This window comes from Canis lupus, chromosome 27 (assembly GCF_003254725.2).
Source record: "Canis lupus dingo isolate Sandy chromosome 27, ASM325472v2, whole genome shotgun sequence".
NCBI classification, from domain to species: Eukaryota; Metazoa; Chordata; class Mammalia; order Carnivora; family Canidae; genus Canis; species Canis lupus.
Window position 1 is genome coordinate 1,629,093 of NC_064269.1, and position 20,727 is coordinate 1,649,819.

General features: G+C 40.5%; 1 protein-coding gene across 8 annotated transcripts in view; it reads left to right on the top strand.

Moving 5' to 3' along the window:
• Positions 1 to 311: 311 nt before the first annotated feature.
• Positions 312 to 20,727, top strand: part of LOC112667176 (cyclic AMP-dependent transcription factor ATF-7) — a 96,656-nt gene continuing 76,240 nt past the window's right edge. For 2 of the 8 annotated variants that reach the window (XM_049102915.1, XM_035707081.2), the window contains exon 1: positions 312 to 450. The gene's annotated coding sequence lies outside the window, so the exon portion shown is untranslated. Of the gene's footprint in view, positions 782 to 823; positions 2,109 to 4,296; positions 4,370 to 14,006; positions 14,314 to 14,632; positions 14,758 to 20,727 lie in introns of those variants that run through there. The other 6 variants (XM_035707084.2, XM_035707083.2, XM_049102914.1 and 3 more) reach the window with 6 other exon arrangements.

Consider the following 20,727-nt stretch of genomic DNA (forward strand, 5'->3'; position numbering starts at 1 on the left):
TCGAGTGTCCTGACTTCTGCGAGCTTTTTGTTTCGGGTAGCCTCCACACCAAGGCGGGGCTTGAACCCGTGACCCCGGGATCACGGAGCCCGAGCCGCGGCGACCGAGCCGGCCGTGGCCCTCGCGCCGCTCACCTTTCGGGCTCCACCGCTCCAGGCACCTGAGCCCTTCCCCGCCCCGCTCAGCCTGCGGTCTGCGCCCGGGCACGTGTAACCCGCGCGCCCGCCCGCCCCGCCCACCGCGAGCCCCGCCCTTCGGCCCCTTTCCAACTTAGGGCCTGCGGATCTCGCCCTTCCTCCCCCCCCCCCCCCCCGCAACATCTCGCGAGAGGTGAGCGCCCCTGGCCGGACGAGAAGAAAGTATCTGCTCCGCTGAGGGGGGAAAGAAGGAGCTGGAGACAGATTGTGGGAACGGACGCGGGCGGGCGGGAGGCGACGGAGCTACCGGCGGGTGAGTTCTCTTAACATTCGCTAGTCCGCGATCTGGCGGAGTCTCGCTTTCAACTCCGGCCACTCGCGGCGTCCCAGGCCGGGGTCTCCCCTCCCAGTCTGTGTTGGACGGGGGCGCTGAGGCGGCGGCCGGGCCCTGTCTGAGGAAGTGGGTGGGGCATGGACTCACGCCGACCAATGGGAGCGGAGGAAGCTACGATTGGCGGCGACGGAGGCTAATGAGAGGTCGCCTTTACCTCGCGGAGTGCCGCCCCTCTTGTCTCCCTCCTACCGCCTCCTTCCTCTGGGGGGGAAGGCGGGGCCAGAGGCCTGAAGTGTGGGGAGAACTTGGGGTAAGTAGCCCCGGGGGGCACAGGGCGTGGCAAGGAGAGGGGAGTTGAATCCTGAGGGAATGGAAGTCCAGCGGAGCCTAATGGGAGGATCCCGGGATGGGGCGCAATGGGAGGAAGGGGAGGGGTCCTAAGTTGGTTGAAGACCCAGGCTTATCGAAGAGTGGGGTTAGGGGCTTGGCATTGGAAGAGCCAGGGGCAATAGGCAGGAGGTTAGGGAACCGGAGGCCAAAGCGGGGCGTTGGGTTCGGCCGGAAAGATAGGGGTACATCACTGGAAACGAGAGTCATGGCATTTCGGCCGAATTATGAAAAAGAATAAGGGACATGATTTCAGAGAGAAAGTACGGGTTTGGAGGAGATTCAGCGTGTGAGTTTAGGAAGACTTAGCAGAGGTGGGCTTCCGGGCCAAAAGGCATCCCTTTGGGAAGAGTATAGGGGAGCTCGGGCGGGTAAAGGAGATGTTCGGAAGGGAGACAGCTGATACAGACAGGTCTTTAGCCCCGGAGCAGAAGCAGCCGAGGATACTGATTTGGGGTTTTCGGTGTATATGGCACCTGGTCTGGTGGCCAGGCTGCAAGAATAGCGGGATAGCGGTAGGGGAGGAGAAAACTAGACCACCTTCATCGCTTCTGCCCTCACTGCCGTTCTCGCTCTCTCTTCCTCTTCCTCCACTCCTCTCTCCCTAAACTCAGGGACAGGGGCTTGGGACTTGGGCAATCCAAGTAGGAGCCCCATTGGGAGTCGTATGTTGCTCCCAGTTGCTTGTTATGTTCTCTGACTGGGGTGTTTACTACCCAGGGCACCTCCTACCCAGATTGCCGCGTTGCTACTTTCCTAACTTTAAGTCTGTTTTCCACTTTATAGAGGGTGTTTCAGTGTCTCCGAAGGTTGTGTCATAGTAAGTGTAGGTTTGTGGGGTGTGTGTGTGTGTTTGTGTGTGTGTGTGTGTGTGCAGTTTTCTGGGCAAGCTCACTTGATTCCTATGCTTTGAAAACTTCGTAGTAGTGTAAGTAGTTCTCGTAAAGACATTGGTCTTTACAGGCGTTCTAAGCACAGAAAATAATACTACACTGAAGTTTGTTTTTGTTAAATGCGTGTCTTATCCACTCATTTTTGGAGTTGTTAAAAGGACGGTTGCAAGTATAGTTAGCTTATGTTATATATTTTTTGAATGGTGTAAATAAGATGGACGTATTTCAGGAAAGTGAAAAATTTTCAGTTTCTTCCTTTGTGTCTAAACTCAGAAGCTAAAGATATGTCATAATATCTTAGGGCAAGGGTTGGGGAAATCAAACACAATTTGTACTTAAACATGGAGGATGTGTAAGGTAAGTGGAGACTATTGCGAAATGTAGCATGTCTGTAAGAAAAGCTAAAGAAAAGTTTGGCAGCTATTCTAAGTAGTCTTACCAGTTCTTAATTCTCTACAGCAAAGGGACAAGCCTTTGCCCTTTGTTTGATGGTTGTGTTTTATTTAATAATGAATTGAACTAATACAGCCAATTAATTAACAACTTCTTTGCTACAGCATAGATTTGTCTTTTACATCCTTTTTTTTACTTTTGAGAAGCAAAATAAGGTCTGAAATGCCGGTAAAACTGTTACATGAAGAGAAACCAGAGTATACTGCTTTCTATTAATCTTTGGTTTTCAGCAACCATTTGAAGTTTTTTTCTCCTGGCTAGAAAGTTGCCCCTACAACACGTTGAGACCAATTAATTACTGACCCTTTCGCATTAATTACTGAATTGGGTTCCAGTATTTCACATTCAGAGCAGTGCTGTTGGACATGCAGACATTTTCACAGTTCGCTTACTTGGCAGCAGAACAAAAAATATCCAGTGAAAGAGCAAAGTCCCTTGTTTAATTCTTCCATCCTCGAATTTGTGATGCCCTTAACTTGGGCACTATTAGATGTAAGATTTTGTTGTTGTTGATCTCATTAGTGTTAACACCGCTCATCTTTAAATGTTTAGATCAAAGGTTACATCCTGTGATAGTTTCAGTGTTGTAATTTTTAAGCATTTTTGTTTACCACGGCTTTTAAATGTTAATGATGCTGCTCCTATATCTCCTTTCTCTTTCCTCTCCCCACTTCCAGCTCAAAATGAAAATCGTTTTTTTTTTTTTTCAACCAACTCTTAAGCTAGTACTGTGCCTCAAGTAAAGTCCCTGGCTCTGCCTGAACACAGCTGCTCTGAAGTTCTCACAAGTTATTGTTTTGTACATGTCAAGACTGAGTTTTTCCTAGGCTGCAGGAGGAGGGAGTCAGTGTTACAGCAGCCTCATACACGTCTGATAAGGAGGAGCCTTCTCCTTGCAAGGAAGTTTTAGGTGGAGCGAATAACATTGCCATGTAGATGTATAACAAAGACAGCTCTCTTCTTGAGACTAGTTGGCAGACTGGCATATAATTGTCCCTTATCCCTTGATAAAGGTACTAAAGTTAAGGTGCAGATGTTGCTTCTTTCAGGAAAACAAATGCAGCATTCATTTAAAAGGAAAAAGAGCATTAATTTCTTTTGTTGTTGGTTTTTCTGAAAATGGTACTATGATCTTAGAGTTTGTGAAAAAGTTTTCCGTCAGGCACCTGGCTGGCTCAGTTGGTGGACCATGTGAGTCTTGATCTTGGGGTCGTGAGTTCAAGCTTCACTTTGGGTGTAGAGAATACTAACAAAAATAAATAAACTTAAAAAAAAAAAAAGGTCATCCATCTATTTAGAAACACTGCCAAAGAAAACAATTTTTAAGCATCTGGTTTTTGAATGTTGCCTTCCTGCAGGAGGCTTCTTTTGAGATCAGGTATATTCATGAAATGTGAAAATCTATCCTATTTGGAATTCCTGGCAGGTGGGCTTTACCACTTCCTAATGCTGTAAGGAAGACGTCCCCACTTCACAGATACCCTATTTCATTATTGGAGTTCTACTTTTAGAACATTCTTTACATTGTGCTGAAGCTCTTTAGTTCTGCTATTTGCAGCTGCAATAAATAAACCTAATTCCTTGTCAACATGGTAGCCCTTCAAGTATTTGATGACAGTTATGTCCAGTTAAGAGAGGCTTCTCTTACTGGGGAAAATATCCCAAGTTATTTCAGCCATTCCTTAAATGACCATTTTTATAAAGTTCAGGCTTCTCATCAAATATAAGTTGCTTGTATTTAGGATTTTGTGTTTTTTTTTTTTTTTTTTTTTAAAGATTTTGTTTATTCATGAGAGACACAGAGAGAGAGAGAGACAGAGACAGAGACACAGGCAGAGGGAGAAGCAGGCTCCATGCCCAGAACCCAACGTGGGACTCGATCCCGGGACTCCAGGATCACGCCCTGGGCCGAAGGCAGGCAGTCAACCGCTGAGCCACCCAGGCGTCCCGTATTTAGGACTTTTTATCTAGTTTTGAAATATAACACCTCAAGTATGATTTTTTTTTAAGATTTTATTTATTTATTCATGAGAGACACAGAGAGAGAGAGAGAGAGAGGCAGAGACACAGGCAGAGGGAGAAGCAGGCTCCGTGCAGGGACTCGATCCCAGGACCCCCCTGGGCCGAAGGCAGACGGTCAACCACTGAGCCACCTAGGTACCCAGGTATAATAAGTACAAGGGAGAGTATGGCCTCTTTTCTACTGCACTCTGTACCTCTATTCTTAAAGCCTAAGATTGCATTAATTTGCACCATTAATGTTTTAAATGTAATTGATGACCTTACATTTATCTTTGTAATTGTCATCTTGTTAATTTGGGTTTATTGATTAGCTTAATAATTTTTTTTTAAGATTTTATTTATTTATTCATGAGAGACAGAGAGAGGCAGAGAGAGGGACAGAGGGAGAAACAGGCTCCATGCAGGGAGCCTGATGTACTCGATCCGGGGTCTCCAGGATCATGCCCTGGGCTAAAGGTGGCATTAAACCGCTGAGCCACTCGGGCTGCCCAAGCTTAATAATGTTATTTGGCCTCTTAGCCATTCCTCATATCATATCCTCATGTTTGTATCATTGATAGATAAATTTGATAAACAAGACATAAATATGACACCTATGTTTTTGTTTTAGGTCACTGGTAAAAAATATATAAGGGTGAAACAGTGCCTATAACATCAGCACGCTATCATTAGGTTGCTATTAATCCATTAAACAACCTTTTGGGTAAAATTAAATTATGAATCCACCTTCTGTTTAATCATCTAACTTCTATTTCCTGTGAAATATTAAGAGGTATCCTGTTGAAATCTAAATATATTGTCTCTGACCTGCCTCTAAGCTTCTAGGCCAGTGACTTGTTAAGAAATGAAATGAATAGGGGTTCCCTGGGTGGCTCAGCGGTTTGGTGCCTGCCTTTGGCCCAGGGCGTGATCCTGGGGTTCCGGGATCGAGTCCCCCATGGGGCTCCCTGCATGGAGCCTGCTTCTCCCTCTGCCTGTGTCTCTTTCTCTGTGTCTATCATGAATAAATAAATAAAATATTATAAAAATTAAAAAAAAAACAAAGTTAGGGCAGCCCCAGTGGCTCAGCGGTTTAGTGTCACCTGCAGCCCAGGGCCTGATCCTGGAGACCCAGGATCGAGTCCCACGTCAGGCTCCCTGCATGGAGCCTGCTTCTCCCTCTGCCTGTGTCTCTGCCTCTCTCTCTCTCTCTCTGTCTCTATGAATAAATAAATAAAGTCTTAAAAAAAAAAGAAATGAAGTTAGACATTAATTGCTACCTAACTATGTCATGCCAGTGTTTATAAATCACTGCATTCCTTGCCAATTGTTAAGACATCTATTTAATAATTCCTCTTTTTTTTTTTTTTTAATTTATTTATGATAGTTACAGAGAGAGAGAGAGAGGCAGAGACACAGGCAGAGGGAGAAGCAGGCTCCATGCACCGGGAGCCCGATGTGGGATTCGATCCCGGGTCTCCAGGATCGCGCCCTGGGCCAAAGGCAGGCGCCAAACCGCTGCGCCACCCAGGGATCCCCCTCTTTTTTTTTTTAAAGTATAATTGCCTCCCCCTCTATTTCCAACATTGCTGGTCCTGCTTCCTTATTTTTATTTTTATTTTTATTTTATTTTATTTTTTTAAAGATTTTATTTATTCATGAGAAACACAGTGAGAGAGGCAGAGACAGGCAGAGGAAGAAGCAGGCTCCCTTCAGGGAGCCTGATGTCCGAATCAATCCCCGAACCCCAGGATCAGGCCCTGAGCCAAAAGCAGAGCCCAACCACTGAGCCATCCAGCGTCACATATTTTATTTTATTATTATTATTATTTTTCACATATTTTATTTTTTAAAGATTTTATTTATTGGGATCCCTGGGTGGCTCTGGTTTAGCGCCTGCCTTTGGCCCAGGGCATGATCCAGGTTCCCTGCAGGGAGCCTGCCTCTCCCTCTGCCTGTGTCTCTGCCTCTCTCTCGCTTGCTCTCTCTCTCTCAGTCTCTCATGAATAAATAAAATAAAATAAAAAAAGATTTTATTTATTTATTCACAAGAGACAGGCAGAGACACAGGCAGAGGGAGAAGCAGGCTCCCTGTGGAGAGCTGGTTGTGGGACTTGATCCCGGGGTCCAGGGGTCAAGTCCTGAGCCAAAGGTAGACCACTCAACCAATGAGTCACCCAGGTGCCTTATTTTTTTATTTTTTTAAATAATTCTAGAATGATTAACAGTGTTTCTGCATAGTTGCATATTTTATGTCATCATTCTGTTTTGGAAACTTTTAGGAAGACCCATCATTCCCTCAACATTTTGTTACATGTTAAAAAATTAAACTATTGTCCATGTAACAGTTTTATCATAGCCTCCCCATAATATTGACATCTCCAATTTAGGCCTAACTTTTCATTTTCTGTTCGGAGTAAAAACCTTCACCACCTGTAAGAAAAAATACACCACACCACACACACACACACACACACGCGCGCGCGCGCGCAGAAATTTGTTGTTTATAGTTAGTTTATTGATGTGGTAGGCTAAGTTTGTCATGCTCTGTGCTATAGGTAAAATTGTGCTAGAAATAAGCCAGAACATCAGAAGATATCTCCAGGGACTTAAGACTGTGTTGGCAGCCAACAATTTTCCTGTGTGTTAATTTTAGACCTGATAGTTGAACTTATGTTTGAGCAATTTTAGCTGATAAATGCATTTTTATTTTTTTTTTTTTTTTTTTTTTTTTTTTTTTTTTAAATTTTATTTATTATTATTTATGATAGTCACACGGAGAGAGAGAGAGAGAGAGAGAGAGAGAGGCAGAGACACAGGCAGAGGGAGAAGCAGGCTCCATGCACCGGGAGCCCGACGTGGGATTCGATCCCGGGTCTCCAGGATCGCGCCCTGGGCCAAAGGCAGGCGCCAAACCGCTGCGCCACCCAGGGATCCCGATAAATGCATTTTTAAAGCATCTTCCTCTTTTGGGGTTTTAATTTTTACTTTCACTTTTAGAAAATTGCAAATTATGAATGGAAATGTCTGTGTGGAATGAAGTAGCATGCTGTTAGGGACAGAATGCATCTTCTTTTGATAGCTTCTCACCATCTGAGATTATTTAGTTACGAATTCTCCTGGAAAGCAGAAGGAAGGCCTTGATGACCCCTCAAGGTCCTTTCCATCCCAAACATTCATAAATAGAAACTCAGATAAAAAAAACTTACTATTGAAGAATCAGAAAGAAAAATAGACTGTAAAGAAAATGAAATTGAAGTGGTTCTACTGACCCAGTGGGAATAAGTGTCAAGAAACAATTCCTTTGAGAAACAAAACAAAACAAAAAACAACAATAAATATTTTGCATTAGGGTCATGTCATGTCTTAAAATATTTCATCATGATATTTTCTCTCCAGAATTTCCCTGATGGATGCTTTGTGTTGAAAGAATGTTTGTTTTTTTTCCCTGTTAAGCCATAGTATTTTGTTTCCTTCCCTTCTCTTGTTTATCCCTTTGTTTAGAAATTTTGTGTGTATGTGTTGGGGGTGGGAGAAAGTGTCTGAATAATATACGTACTGCCGGTATACAATGAAGAAAATTCAGTTTAGTTTTGAAAGTAAATGTATACTACTTGGCTTCCTTAGAGAGGAAGGATGACTGTTATATTTCAGGAAAAATCTTATAAAAAGACAAATTTTTTATCTAGTTTTTAAAACTTTGTAGGCAGACATGTAGGAAAGATTTCCCAAGGCAAATGTGAGTTACGCAGTAATCTTATGAGGGATATGAGAACATTTAATAGGAGAACAAAACTCATTACAAACTCACCACTTTACTTTGTTAGCCTTTTCTCATCTTTTGGTAATTTTAATTTTGAATGTTCTCATAGGCTTGAAACCCGAGTGTGTAAAAAGTTTCTCTTTTTGTGACGCCTGGCTGCCTCAGTCAGTAGAGCATGTGACTCTTGGTCTTGGGGTTGTGAGTTCGAGCCCTATGTTGTACGTAGAGTTCACTTCAAAAAAAATAGTTTCTCTTTTCTATTCAATACTGCGTTTAGTCTTGGTAAATATCAATTATGAAAGTCTTAACAGGAGCCAAGATTTAGCTTAAAAAGTCATTTTGTGAGCTTGTGGCTTGCGCCTCCGTGGGACAGTGTTGTTTTGCTATTGCCCTACCTTCTCACAAAATCCAACTTGTTTTGAGTGGAATTACCTGTTAATACTTCTTATCTGGTATAGTACTTCTTGCTGACATAGTGGACAAAGGAGATTTATATGCTAAATTGGTTAGATTGTATTTGGGGCTTAAAATTTACCATGCAGTAGAAAAATTACATTTTTTTCAGATTAAAAAATAACAACATAATTATTCTTTCTGAACAGGAATATGACTGACTATATTATAAAAACAGGATGATTTATTGACTAGAACATATGACTGCTGTAAATGATTTGTGTTGGCACCAAGTTTCTTGCCAGTAATGTTTATTTAAGCTTTATCAAACTTGAGTAACACCATGTTGGTTTTATTTAACATGGTTTTTCTGGTATTTCTGGTAGTAACTTGTCTCCTGTAGCACCATTTTCTTTGTTTTTTTAAGTTTTGGGCAAGCAGTAGTTTGCTGATACTTACACATCTGTGTTGGGAACTGTTGAAAGTCAGTGAGCATTAGAATACCCCAAATAGGGATCCCTGGGTGGCGCAGCGGTTTAGCGCCTGCCTTTGGCCCAGGGCGCGATCCTGGAGACCCAGGATCAAATCCCACGTCAGGCTCCCGGTGCATGGAGCCTGCTTCTCCCTCTGCCTGTGTCTCTGCCTCTCTCTCTCTCACTGTGTGCCTATCATAAATAAATAAAAATTAAAAAAAAAAAAAAAAGAATACCCCAAATAGATCACTGTGTTGCCAGTGTGTAGACAGTCTTAGAAAATAGATTTTTTTTTTCAATCTGTGAGAATTTCTAAGCATCTCCATGATTGTCATTATGGGATATTGTGGCAATTTCTAACTGGTACTGAACTCATACTAGAATTTAATATTAAAGTCTATCTTGTTTGTTATTGTTTGTAGTCTATTTAAATTAAAAGAAATTTGGGCAGCCTGGGTGGCTTAGTGGTTTAGCGCTGCCTTCAGCCCAGGGTGTTGTCCTGGAGACCAGGGATCGGGCTCCCTACATGGAGCCTGCTTCTCCCTCTGTCTGGGTCTCTGCCTCTCTCTTTCTCTGTCTCTCATGAATAAATAAAATCTTTAAAAAAAAATTAAAAGAAATTAAGTCCATGAAGATCTTAAATTTATCCTTTAAGATTAGTGTTTTGGGGTTGATTGCTATTGATGTATTGTTTTAGGGATGATACTTTTTATCTGAAGATGAGTAGGAAAAAACCCAAAATACAGCATTAGATTTTTGACTGCCTACCAGTTTTCAGGAATTTTTCAACTTCTAAAATGCATATTGAGACCAAACATAGGTATAATGTTCCCTAGTTACTTCTAACTTGGCTTCCTGCTGTCATTTTAGCAAGTTGTTGCTTCTTTGTTTTTGCTTTATTAACCTTTCTGAGGCTAGCTTAAAATAGTTCCTTGAATCCTCCAAAAGCCTAGAGAGACTTAAAAAAAAAGTTCTAGTCAAGTAGTTGCCTATATGAAGCTGCTCCCAGATAGGCTCCAAGCTTTGGCCATGTGTTGCCTAACTTATGATTCAGCCTAATTCTCACTCCCATCTGTTTTCAGTCATTTGCTACAAAACTATTTGGTCTATTTCAGCTGGCTCCTTTTTTTGAAACCTGTCCTTGCATGTCAGAGCTCAAAATCCAGAAATTAATTTTAACTTTCTCTTTGATCAATTCAGGGTACCCTACTGTTTATTTCTTAAAGCAGTGAGTCTCAAACTACATATGGTCTCAGTACCTACCCCTTTATACTCTTCATAATTGGTTGGGACTTGTCCAAAGGGCTTTGGTTTGTCTTGCTTATATCTATTGATATGGAGCATTTTAGAAATTAAAATGGAGAAATTGAAAAAATATTTACTTTAAAATAACAACATAAAAACTTACAGTGTCAAAAAAATTTAGGGGAGGGCTTCAAACCTCTTTAATGTCTGGCTTAATAGAAAACAGCTGGATTCTCATATCTGTTTCTGCATTTAGTCTGTTAAAATAGGTTGTTTTGGTTGAAGTATATGAAGATAACCTGGGCTCATACAAATACTAATAGGAAAAGGAGAGATTTTTTTGGTAAGATTTATTTATTTGAGGTGGGGGAGGGGCAGATAGAAGGACTCTTCAAGCAGACTCCCCGCTGAGCACAGTGTTGGACACAGGACTTGATCCCCAACCCAGGAGATCATAACCTGAGCTGAAATCAAGAGTCCGATGCTCAACTGACTGAGGCACCTAGGAAAAGGAAAGATTCTTTTTAGATAGTAGTTGATTGATAGAAAGATAGATAGGTAGATCGATCGATCTTCTTTGATACTATACCAGAATCCAAAATGTGATAGTTTCTTAAAGGTTAGCTATTGTGTAGAATCTGAAACCATATCTGTGGTATCTTGGCCTATCTCGCCCTTTATTTTTTAATTTTTAAAAAAGATTTATTTATTTTTAAGATTTTATTTACGTATTTATTTTTTTTAATTTTTTTATTTATTTATTTATGATAGTCACAGAGAGAGAGAGAGAGAGAGAGGCAGAGACACAGGCAGAGGGAGAAGCAGGCTCCATGCACCGGGAACCTGATGTGGGATTCGATCCCGGGTCTCCGGGATCGCGCCCTGGGCCAAAGGCAGGCGCCAAACCGCTGCGCCACCCAGGGATCCCTATTTACGTATTTATAAGAGACAAGACAGAGAGGCAGAGACAGGAGAAGCAGGCTCCATGCAAGGAGCCCAATATGGGACTCGATCCTGGGACTCCAGGATCACTCCCTGAGCCGAAGGCAGATGCTCAACCTCTGAGCCACCCAGGCGTCCCTGTCTTGCCCTTTAAATAGATCTTTTATCCATGTATGACTTGAATACCCATGAACCCTCTAAAGGGGTTTTAGAGATCTGTGGAGATCCCTGGAGCCTATTTTGAGAACTGCTGTTTTATAGTACCAAACTGGAAAAATTCGGCTGTTTACTATATGGAAGAACATAAGCTCTCCAACCATTTTAGTGCCTCTCAAAGGCTGGGTTACTAACCATTTGCATCGGAATTTCCCTGGGTGTTTTTTAAAGTGTAGATTCTTGGGGCCCAAAGCCAAGAAAATCCAGGAATCTGTATTTTTCATGGTGCCCAGGTGAATATGCAAAAGATGACAATTACCAAGCCAGCTTAATTAAACTTATTTTAAGAAAACCTAATTTCTTGGGCACCTGACCAGCTCAGTCAGAAGAGCATATTACTCTTGAGTTGTAGTTTGCACCCCATGATGGGTGTAGAGATGACATAAAATTTTTTTTTTAAAGATTTTATTTATTTACTCATAGAGACAGAGAGAGAGAGGCAGAGACACAGGCAGAGGGAGAAGCAGGCATCATACAGAGAGCCTGATGTGGGGACTCGATCCAGGGTCTCCAGGATCACGTCCTGGGCTGCAGGCGGCGCTAAACCGCTGCACCACTGGGGCTGCCCGAGAAGACATAAATTTAAATAAAAGGGGGGGCACCTGGATGGCTCAGTTGGTTAAATGTCCGACTCTTAATCATAGTTCAGGTCTTGATCTTACAGTCGTGAGTTTGAGCCCTGCATTGGGCTCCATGCTGGGTGTGGAGCCTACTTAAAAAAAAACAACAACTAATTTTTAAAATTTATATTAAAAAAAGGAATTAGTACTCAAATAGTCACATTATAAAAGCTCTTATTAATGATTAACATGTACACTTTGACATTTGTCATAATTGGGATCTTCTAATTAATCATGTATTTTATTTAATAATAGTTATTCATAAATACCAGAAGTTTGCAAACTAATAGTTTTCATAAATACCAGGATTTGCAGGCATGAGGTCTGTTTGTAACTACTCAACTCTGCCATTGTAGCACCTAAGAAGCCATAGACAACATGCAAAGGATAAGCATGGCTGTATGTCCATAACACTTTTTTTTTTAGGTTTTATTTATTCATGAGAGACAGAGAAAGAGAGAGGCAGAGACACAGGCAAAGGGAGAAGCAGGCTTCCTGTGGGGAGCCCAATGTGGGACTCGATCCCTGCACCTGGGATCATGACCTGAGCCAAAGGCTGAGCCACCCAGGCACTGCCCCCCATAAAACTTTTTTATGGAAACTAAAATTTGAACTTCATATCATTTTTATGTGTCATGAAATATTCTTCTTTTGTTTTTTTTCAACCACTTAAAAATGTAGAAACCATTCTTAGCTTGTGGGCCATATAAAAACAGGTGGCAGGCTGAATTTGACCCACCGACCAAAGCTTGCCAGTCCTTGAAATACACTATAACTGGATTGTGAATTTAAAGATTATTATAATAAACATACTTAAAACTATGAACATTATTTAATTTTCCTAGACAAAAATAATGCTCCAAGACTTTGTAGTCCCTCCAATTCATATTTCTGGACATTTATTTGTATAGTAAACATATAAGAAACATTGTGTGTAAATTTTTGGAAATACCACAATTCAGTTGGAAGTAGTTATATAATATGTAGATTACTATACAACTTTCAGGAGTTCTTTTTTTTTTTTGTTTTTAATTTTTTATTTATTTATGATAGTCACAGAGAGAGAGAGAGGCAGAGACACAGGCAGAGGGAGAAGCAGGCTCCAGGCACCGGGAGCCCGATGTGGGATTCAATCCCGGGTCTTCAGGATCGCGCTCTGGGCCAAAGGCAGGCGCCAAACTGCTGCGCCACCCAGGGATCCCCCCAACTTTCAGGAGTTCTAAAAAGATGTGCTCTCCATTTTTATATCTTCTTTGAGGCATGTGAGAATAGGTAACTAGGATTCAAGCCAGCCTCAACCTTTTGACTCATCTTTTGTCTGTTTTTTTTTTGTTTTGTTTTTTTTAATATCTTTCTACCTCAGTTTTCCAGTCTGTTAGCAAAATGCTTTACAAAAACCCTGATATAAAACAGTAAGGCAAGTTAGTTTAAGATTATAGTGATATATGTGCTTTCTGTATAATCCCTCTGGGGCAGCTGATTTACCTACTAGTGAAATAATATATGCTAAACTGTTTTATGCTAAATAATATAGTGGAAAACAAACCCAGAATTTATGAACAGAAATTTCAATTCCTAAATAATCTACTACCTAGTAAAACTTGAGTTTGCTTTGTTTTCTGAGGTTCATACAATGTGCATTATAGTCTCACAGTTCATATGTTTATTGGCATCTTTTCCTTAAATCAATTTTCTAAATGTAATGCAAATCACAGCAACACTGAGTATCCAGTGGAGAATAAAATGTTGAGACTGCTGTGGTAGAGATCTTTGGTGTTTGTACTCTTTGCTTAGCAGCAGCTAAATTATCTTAGAGTCTGAAACTTGGTATCCAAAGTTATGTTCTTGGAAGAGAACTGTTTGTATATAATTTCTTTCTTTTTAATATCATAAAGGAATGGAGCCCATAGAGCTCTGTTTGGGTGCCTGTCTAAATTTTTTACCTTGTTTATAGCTGCGCTGAAAGGCATTTAGTACCTGCTAAGCTTGGTTTCAGTTCTCTTTATTCTCTTTGTGATGAATGGCTGGGACAATTTCTAAGTGTTTAATATAAGTAATACTCACTGGGGAACATTCACAGGATTCTGAAAATGGGTCCTTGAAGGTAACAAAGGAGGAACTATCTTGAATTGCTTGATTACCCTGTGTATCGATATGTTTAAGTTTCCACCTTGTCTATTTCTATATGAAGCTGTTAGTTTATAATTTTAGAAAGATTTTTTTGGTAGTCCATTTTGAACTTGTTGGTTCTGTCACTTTGTAGTAGAGAATGAACAACCTTGTATGATTTGTAAATATATTGTTCAGTGCTTTATTTTATTTTTTTAAGATTTTATTTATTTATTCATGAGAGAGAGAGGCGCAGAGACACAGGCAGAGGGAGAAGCAGGCTCCACGCAGGGAGCCCTACGTGGGACTCGATCCCCGGCCTCCAGGATCATGCCTCAGGGCTGAAGGTAGCGTAGCGCTAAACCGCTGAGCCACCTGGGCTGCCCTGTTCAGTGCTTTAGAATAGTCTAGCAGATGTGAGCCCTTTTTTAAAACTCATAGACATTTTTTTGAGTCATGCGGATCATTTTTTATTAGATTACATTATATTATTTTTTATTTTTTAAAAGAAATCTCTGATCATTATAGACTTGAAAATGCTGAAGGTACAAAGAAGAAAACAAAATCACCTGGAATACCATTACCCAGAGATAACCATTATTAACATTTGATGCTAATTCCCTTATCTTTTTCTATGCTTATTACTTTTTTTTTTTTTCTTTTCAGTACACTCCATGCCCACGTTGGGCTTGAATTAGGACCCCGAGATCAAGAGTCATAGAGTTGCATGTTCTACTGACCGCCAGCCAGGCGCCCATATTTTGTTTGCTTTTTTATAGATTGGAATTATGGTACATATGCAATTTTATATCCTGCCTTTTTCCCTACAGAATGTATAGCATTTTATAGGTCATTAAATAGCTTTCAGAAACATTATTTTTAACAACTTAAAAATAGTCTATTATAAGGCAGTATCTTATATTGATCCATTCTTCTTAAACATTTAATTCCTGTTCTTTTTTCCTAGTTGTTATAAATATGACTATGATGAACATTTTAATATATAAGTATATAAGTGGTCATGTTTTGGGCTTTAACCTCAGAATAAAGTCCTGAAGAAAGAATGATTATTCAAAGGATACAAAACATTTTAAGACACTTAATATAAATATTGCCAGGAGCACCTGGGTGGCTCAGTTGATTAAGGGTCTGCTTTTGGCTCAGGTCATGATCCCAGGGTCCTGGGATTGAGTCCCACATCAGGCTCCTTGCTCAACAAAGAGCCTGCTTCTCCCTCTCCCTCTGCCTGCCTTTCCCCCTACATGTGCACGCTCTCTATCTGTCTGTCAAATAAATAATTTTATTTATTTTATTTTTTAAAGATTTTATTTATTTTAAATAAATAATTTTAAAGTAAATAAGTAAATATATATTTCCAGCTTGCTTTCCGGAAAGATTATTCCAATATGTACTCACAAAAATCTTTTTTTTTTTTTAAGATTTTTTATTTATTTATTCATGAGAGATACAGAGAGAGAGAGAGAGAGAAGCAGAGACACAGGTAGAGGGAGAAGCAGGCTCCATGCAGGGAGCCCGATGTGGGATTCGATCCCGGGACTCCAGGATCATGCCCCGGGCCAAAGGCAGACACTAAACTGCTGAGCCACCCAGAGATCCCCCTCCCAAAAATCTTATATGAAGGTATAAGAATTTCTGCTACATTCTTTTTTTTTTTTTTTTTTTAAGATTTTATTTATTCATGAGAGACAGAGAGAGGCAGAAACATAGGCAAAGGGAGAAGTGGGCTCCTTGCAGAGAACCCGATGTGGGACTTGATCCTGGACCCCGGGATCACACCCCGAGCCGAAGACAGACAGACGCTCAACCTCTGAGCCACGCAGGCGTCTCTGCAGTCTTTTTTTTTTAATGTTTCTTTTTTTTTTTTTTTTTTTTTTAAGATTTTATTTTTTCATTTTCTTTTTTAAGTAGGCTCCACACCCAGTGTGGGGTTTGAACTCCAACCCGGAGATCAAGAGTCACCTGCTCTACCTACAGAGCCAGGCAGGCATCCTCTGCTGCTTTATTTATTCATTCATTCATGAGTGAGTGAGTGAGTGACATTGAGAGAGAGAGAGGCAGAGACACAGGCAGAGGGAGAAGCAGGCTCCATGCAGGGAGCCCGATGTGGGACTCGATCCTGGGTCTCCAGGATCACACCATGAGCTGAAGGCAGCGCTAATACGCTGAGCCACCCGGGCTGCCCTGCTGCATTCTTTTATGTTAAGATATATCTTGGGATGCCTGGGTGGCTCAGCAGTTGAGCGCCTGCCTTAGGCTCAGGGCATGATCCCAGAGTCCTGGGATCGAGTCCTGCATCAGGCTCCCTGCAGGGAGCCTGCTTCTTCCTCCTCCTGTGTCTCTGCCTCTCTCTCTGCGTGTCTCTCATGAATAAATAAATAAAATCGTTAAAAAAAATATGTCAAACATGTTTAGCTCTAAATACATAAATACCTGGATAGCAGTTGTTTTGTGGACCCAGCAACTTTCTGAAAAAACTGGAATATAAGTGTAGAATTTCAGCAGTTTACTTGAATATTGGCTTCACATTAAATTAATAAGTATTTACTGAAAATCAACTGTGTTATGAGAGGAAACAAAGGCTTCCAGAAGTTTTAACCTAGATCTCTGTATCCTACCCCATTCCCTATTTAGTCACAGATAATACAGCCATTTCCCTTTTATTCATGAAACTAAAGTAGTCTGCTCCTAACCAGTAACACATCACCATTTCATTTCATAGCAGTTATCTGCTATTCATCTAAAATTATTTTGTTTACCTGGAGTGTAAGTAAGCATTGTAACTGTAGAGACTGTATCTGTCTCATTCATTGTTAAATTCTGGGGCCTAGAGTGTGGGATAGGCAATGAATAAAGTATTCAGTGAATTGATGAATTTTTTTAAAGATTATTTATTTATTTATTCGTGAGAGACTCATGGGGGGGGGGGCGGGGTGCGGAGACACAGGCAGAGGGAGAAGCAGGCTCCATGCAGGGAGCCGGACATGGGACTCTATCGCAGGACCCGGGGGTCACGCCCTGAGCCAAAAGTGGAGCTAAACCCCTGAGCCACCGGGGCTGCCCGAATTGATTAATTTTAAGGGTTTTTTGTTGTTGGTTTTTTTCTTAGGTAGGCCCCATGTGCAGCATGGAGCTCAAGGTGGGGCTTGAACCCATGACCTTGATATCAAGACCTGAGCTGAGGGCAGCCTGGGTGGCCCAGCGGTTTAGCGCTGCCTTCAGCCCAGGGCGTGATCCTCGAGACTGAGAATCGAGTCCCACATCGGGCTCCCTGCATGGAGCCTGCTTCTCCCTCTGCCTGTGTCTCTGCCTCTCTCTCTCTGTGTCTCTCATAAATAAATAAATAAAATCTTTAAAAAAAAAAAAAAAAAAAAAAAGACCTGAGCTGAGACCAGATGCTTAATTGATTGAGCCACCTGGGTGCCCCAGTGAATTGATGAATTTTAAAACTGACTATATTTACTTACTATATTTACTTTTTGACCCACAAAGTAAATTTCAGACTTTGTCCTTGTCAGATATATATTTTTTAAAGATTTTATTTATTTATTCATGAGAGACACAGAGAGAGAGAGAAATGCAGAGACACAGGCCGAGGGAGAAGCAGGTTCCATGCAGGGAGCCCGAGGTGGGACTCGATCCGGCGTCTCCAGGATCATGCCCTGATCCGAAGGCGGCAGTAAACCGCTGAGCCACCCGGGCGGCCCCGTTGTCAGATCTTTTACCAAGACTTTTAACCCCTCTTTTTGTGTTCATGCCTATATTCTGGAATTGTCTAGCAAAAGAATTTGATAAATGAACATAAAGAATAAGAAATATCAAGGTATCTAATATGTACAATGATCAATCTCTGACTAATTGAACTTGTAAAGTAAGCCATTCTTACCACTTACCTGTCTCTCATGCCAGATGACAAAGATTCTTTTTTTTTGACAAAGATTCTTTGATCAAACTTTAGGCAGGTTCCTGAACCTTCTTTTAGACCTATCCGTGTACTTTCTTGTAAGATCCAGCTTTAGCAAGAATCCCCACCATTGATATCACCTTCATATCTGATCAGGTTCTTCATCTTTGACCATCTTCCAGGTTATATCTGATTATCCTGGCGGGTCTTTAGCAAGAATCTTGTTAGGTTGGTTTAAGTCAGAAACCCCCCTTCTCCTGATGTTTCAAACTCAGTAATTTTCCACCCATTAACCCCCACCATGGTCCTTGGCTATAAATTTCCACTTACCCATGATGTATTCAGAATTGAGCCCAGTTCTATACTGAGGTTTCTTTTCCCCTATTGCAATAGTTCTGACTAGCAACTGTTTTTTACTTTAACTACTTCCTAGCTCTAGTTTTTCTTTGACACAGATGAGTGAAAAAAAAAATTTTTTTTTTGCAAAGGATTATTATCTTTTTATTTTTATGTCTACTTTGCCTGGCATTTAGTTCTTGGTAATGTTTTTTTGAATGAATGAATGATAGCTAGTCTGAACCCCTTCTAGATTTTCATGAATCTTTGATATTAATGGTGCATATTCTTTTCTCATTTTCTGTACTTAGCAGTATCTGGTTTTTGTTATTAGGAACCTAAGAACAGGCCTTTGGGTGTGTTTGTACCTGGCTTTTATTCCTTACTAAAGTTGGGCCATTTTATGAACAGCAATTGGTTACCAAAGAAATAATCACACTACCACTGGGTCCAGAGAACTGACTTTGTAGTCCTCAGTGACAGACTAATATAACACTAATATAATATAATCACAAAACAAGAATTTTATTTCAACAAAGTCCTGTAGCATATTTTCAACCAGGAGGTAAACTACAAGGGCTAGAGCAGACATAACATAAGGACCTGGTAGCATTCCTTCCTTTTACATTGGTTCTGTTATTTGAGGCTAAATTTTCTGTTTTCTACCTAGTTACAGGAGAAAAAGGGTGCTTGCTGGCTGAGGAGTAGGGCAGCACTGGCATAGGAAGTGATTAAATAAACTCTGGAATGGTTTCCCTTCAACCACAAAATTCAAAATTTAACTTGGTTTTCTTGGTTTTGTACAATCATATCACTGATAAATGGCTTCCAAGTTCTATTATTTTATTCCAAATTCTATTCTATTCTTTCTCATTCTGTTAAAAAAGAAAAAAGATAAATATGCATATACACACACAGATGATCTGTTTTCTTATTTGCACATTGACCATTTTAGGATATACTTCTGGCTCTGACAAAACTATTTAACGTAGGTTTTATGAAATTATCCCAGTTATTAAAAATCAGTCTCTATATCTTGGATTTTCTTTACTTCTCTCCCAGCATTCAGATAACTTTCTCTCATCTGAGTAAATAGTAATTTTTATCATTTATGCATTATGGTGACTCAGTACATGAGCCTTTTCCTCTGCAGACTTGGCTTCTAAGACAGCCTTTTTCTGAATCTTTGTTTTCTTGTTTTAAGATCTCTGGGGGGGCGGTGGGAAATCTCCTCTGAAAGCATCTCACTTCTCCTGGAAATGTCTCTTAATTTGTGTATCCTTTGCCTGTCATTTATTGGTTAGTTCTATAAAATGCTTGAGTTTCATCCTAGGGAATAGATAGATCGAGGAGCAGACGACAGACGTGAGTGTCATGCCCAGACACGTGATCTATTTGTCAAGTTGTACAGTTACAAATGGGCTGTGAGTTAAATTCTGGTGAATGGGAGCATCTATATTCAAGATTTCACCTTTGTCTCAGTCTGTTTTTACTACAGAAATGTGGTGTTTTTTGTTTTGAGAAGGCATCATTTTGACCTATCTCATTAGAGATTTGTTTTAAGTATCAAATAGAAATAAGCAATGGCATTTCTTATGTGTAGCAATTGATGCAGCACACTGGGAATTTTAAAAGATATAAGCTGGATTTTTTTTTTAAGTGGGAGAACAGATCATTATTGTTGTTATGTATTCTTTAAAAAGACAAGTCACTTTAAAGTGAAAAAGCAAGAATGATGGAAATGAAAAGGAGCAAGAGACTGAGGAATGATTTCAGAATAATTGTGGGTATTTAAGAAAGAGGGCCTTTTTCCTCCCATTGTGATCCTCCTTTTGGTGAAAATGGTAAAACAAAAAGCCAGTAACGTGGGAAGGAAGCAGGAAATCCTAGTTAGTGATTGTTAGAGTGTTTCAGAGCCCTGAAAATGCTTCTGATACATTTAATACTTTTTCCCCAACTTGGTTTTGCCTTTTGTTTTCTTTTAGCAAATCATGATTTTTCATTTCTATTTCCTAGTAAGGATGCAGTTAAATAAAACTTGGAAGCCATTTATCGTGATATGATTGTACAAAACCAAGAAAACCAAGTTAAATTTTGAATTTTGTGGTTGGAGGGAAACCATTCCAGAGTTTATTTAATCACTTCCTATGCCAGTGCTGCCCTACTCCTCAGCCAGCAAGCACCCTTTTTCTCCTGTAACTAGAATTTAGCCTCAAATAACAGAACCAATGTAAAAGGAAGGAATGCTACCAGGTCCTTATGTTATGTCTGCTCTAGCCCTTGTAGTTTACCTCCTGGTTAAAAATATGCTACAGGACCTTGTTGAAATAAAATTCTCATTTCATGATTATATTAGGAAAGCAGAGTTTGGGACTAGGAAATAAAATTATCTCCAGCACAGCAGTTAGGAATTTTTCCAGAGATGAATTGCTTTCCAGAAATGTTCTGAATTTTCAGTCATAATGGCTGTGGTCTTTGCATTTATTTACTGTTATTTACTTTA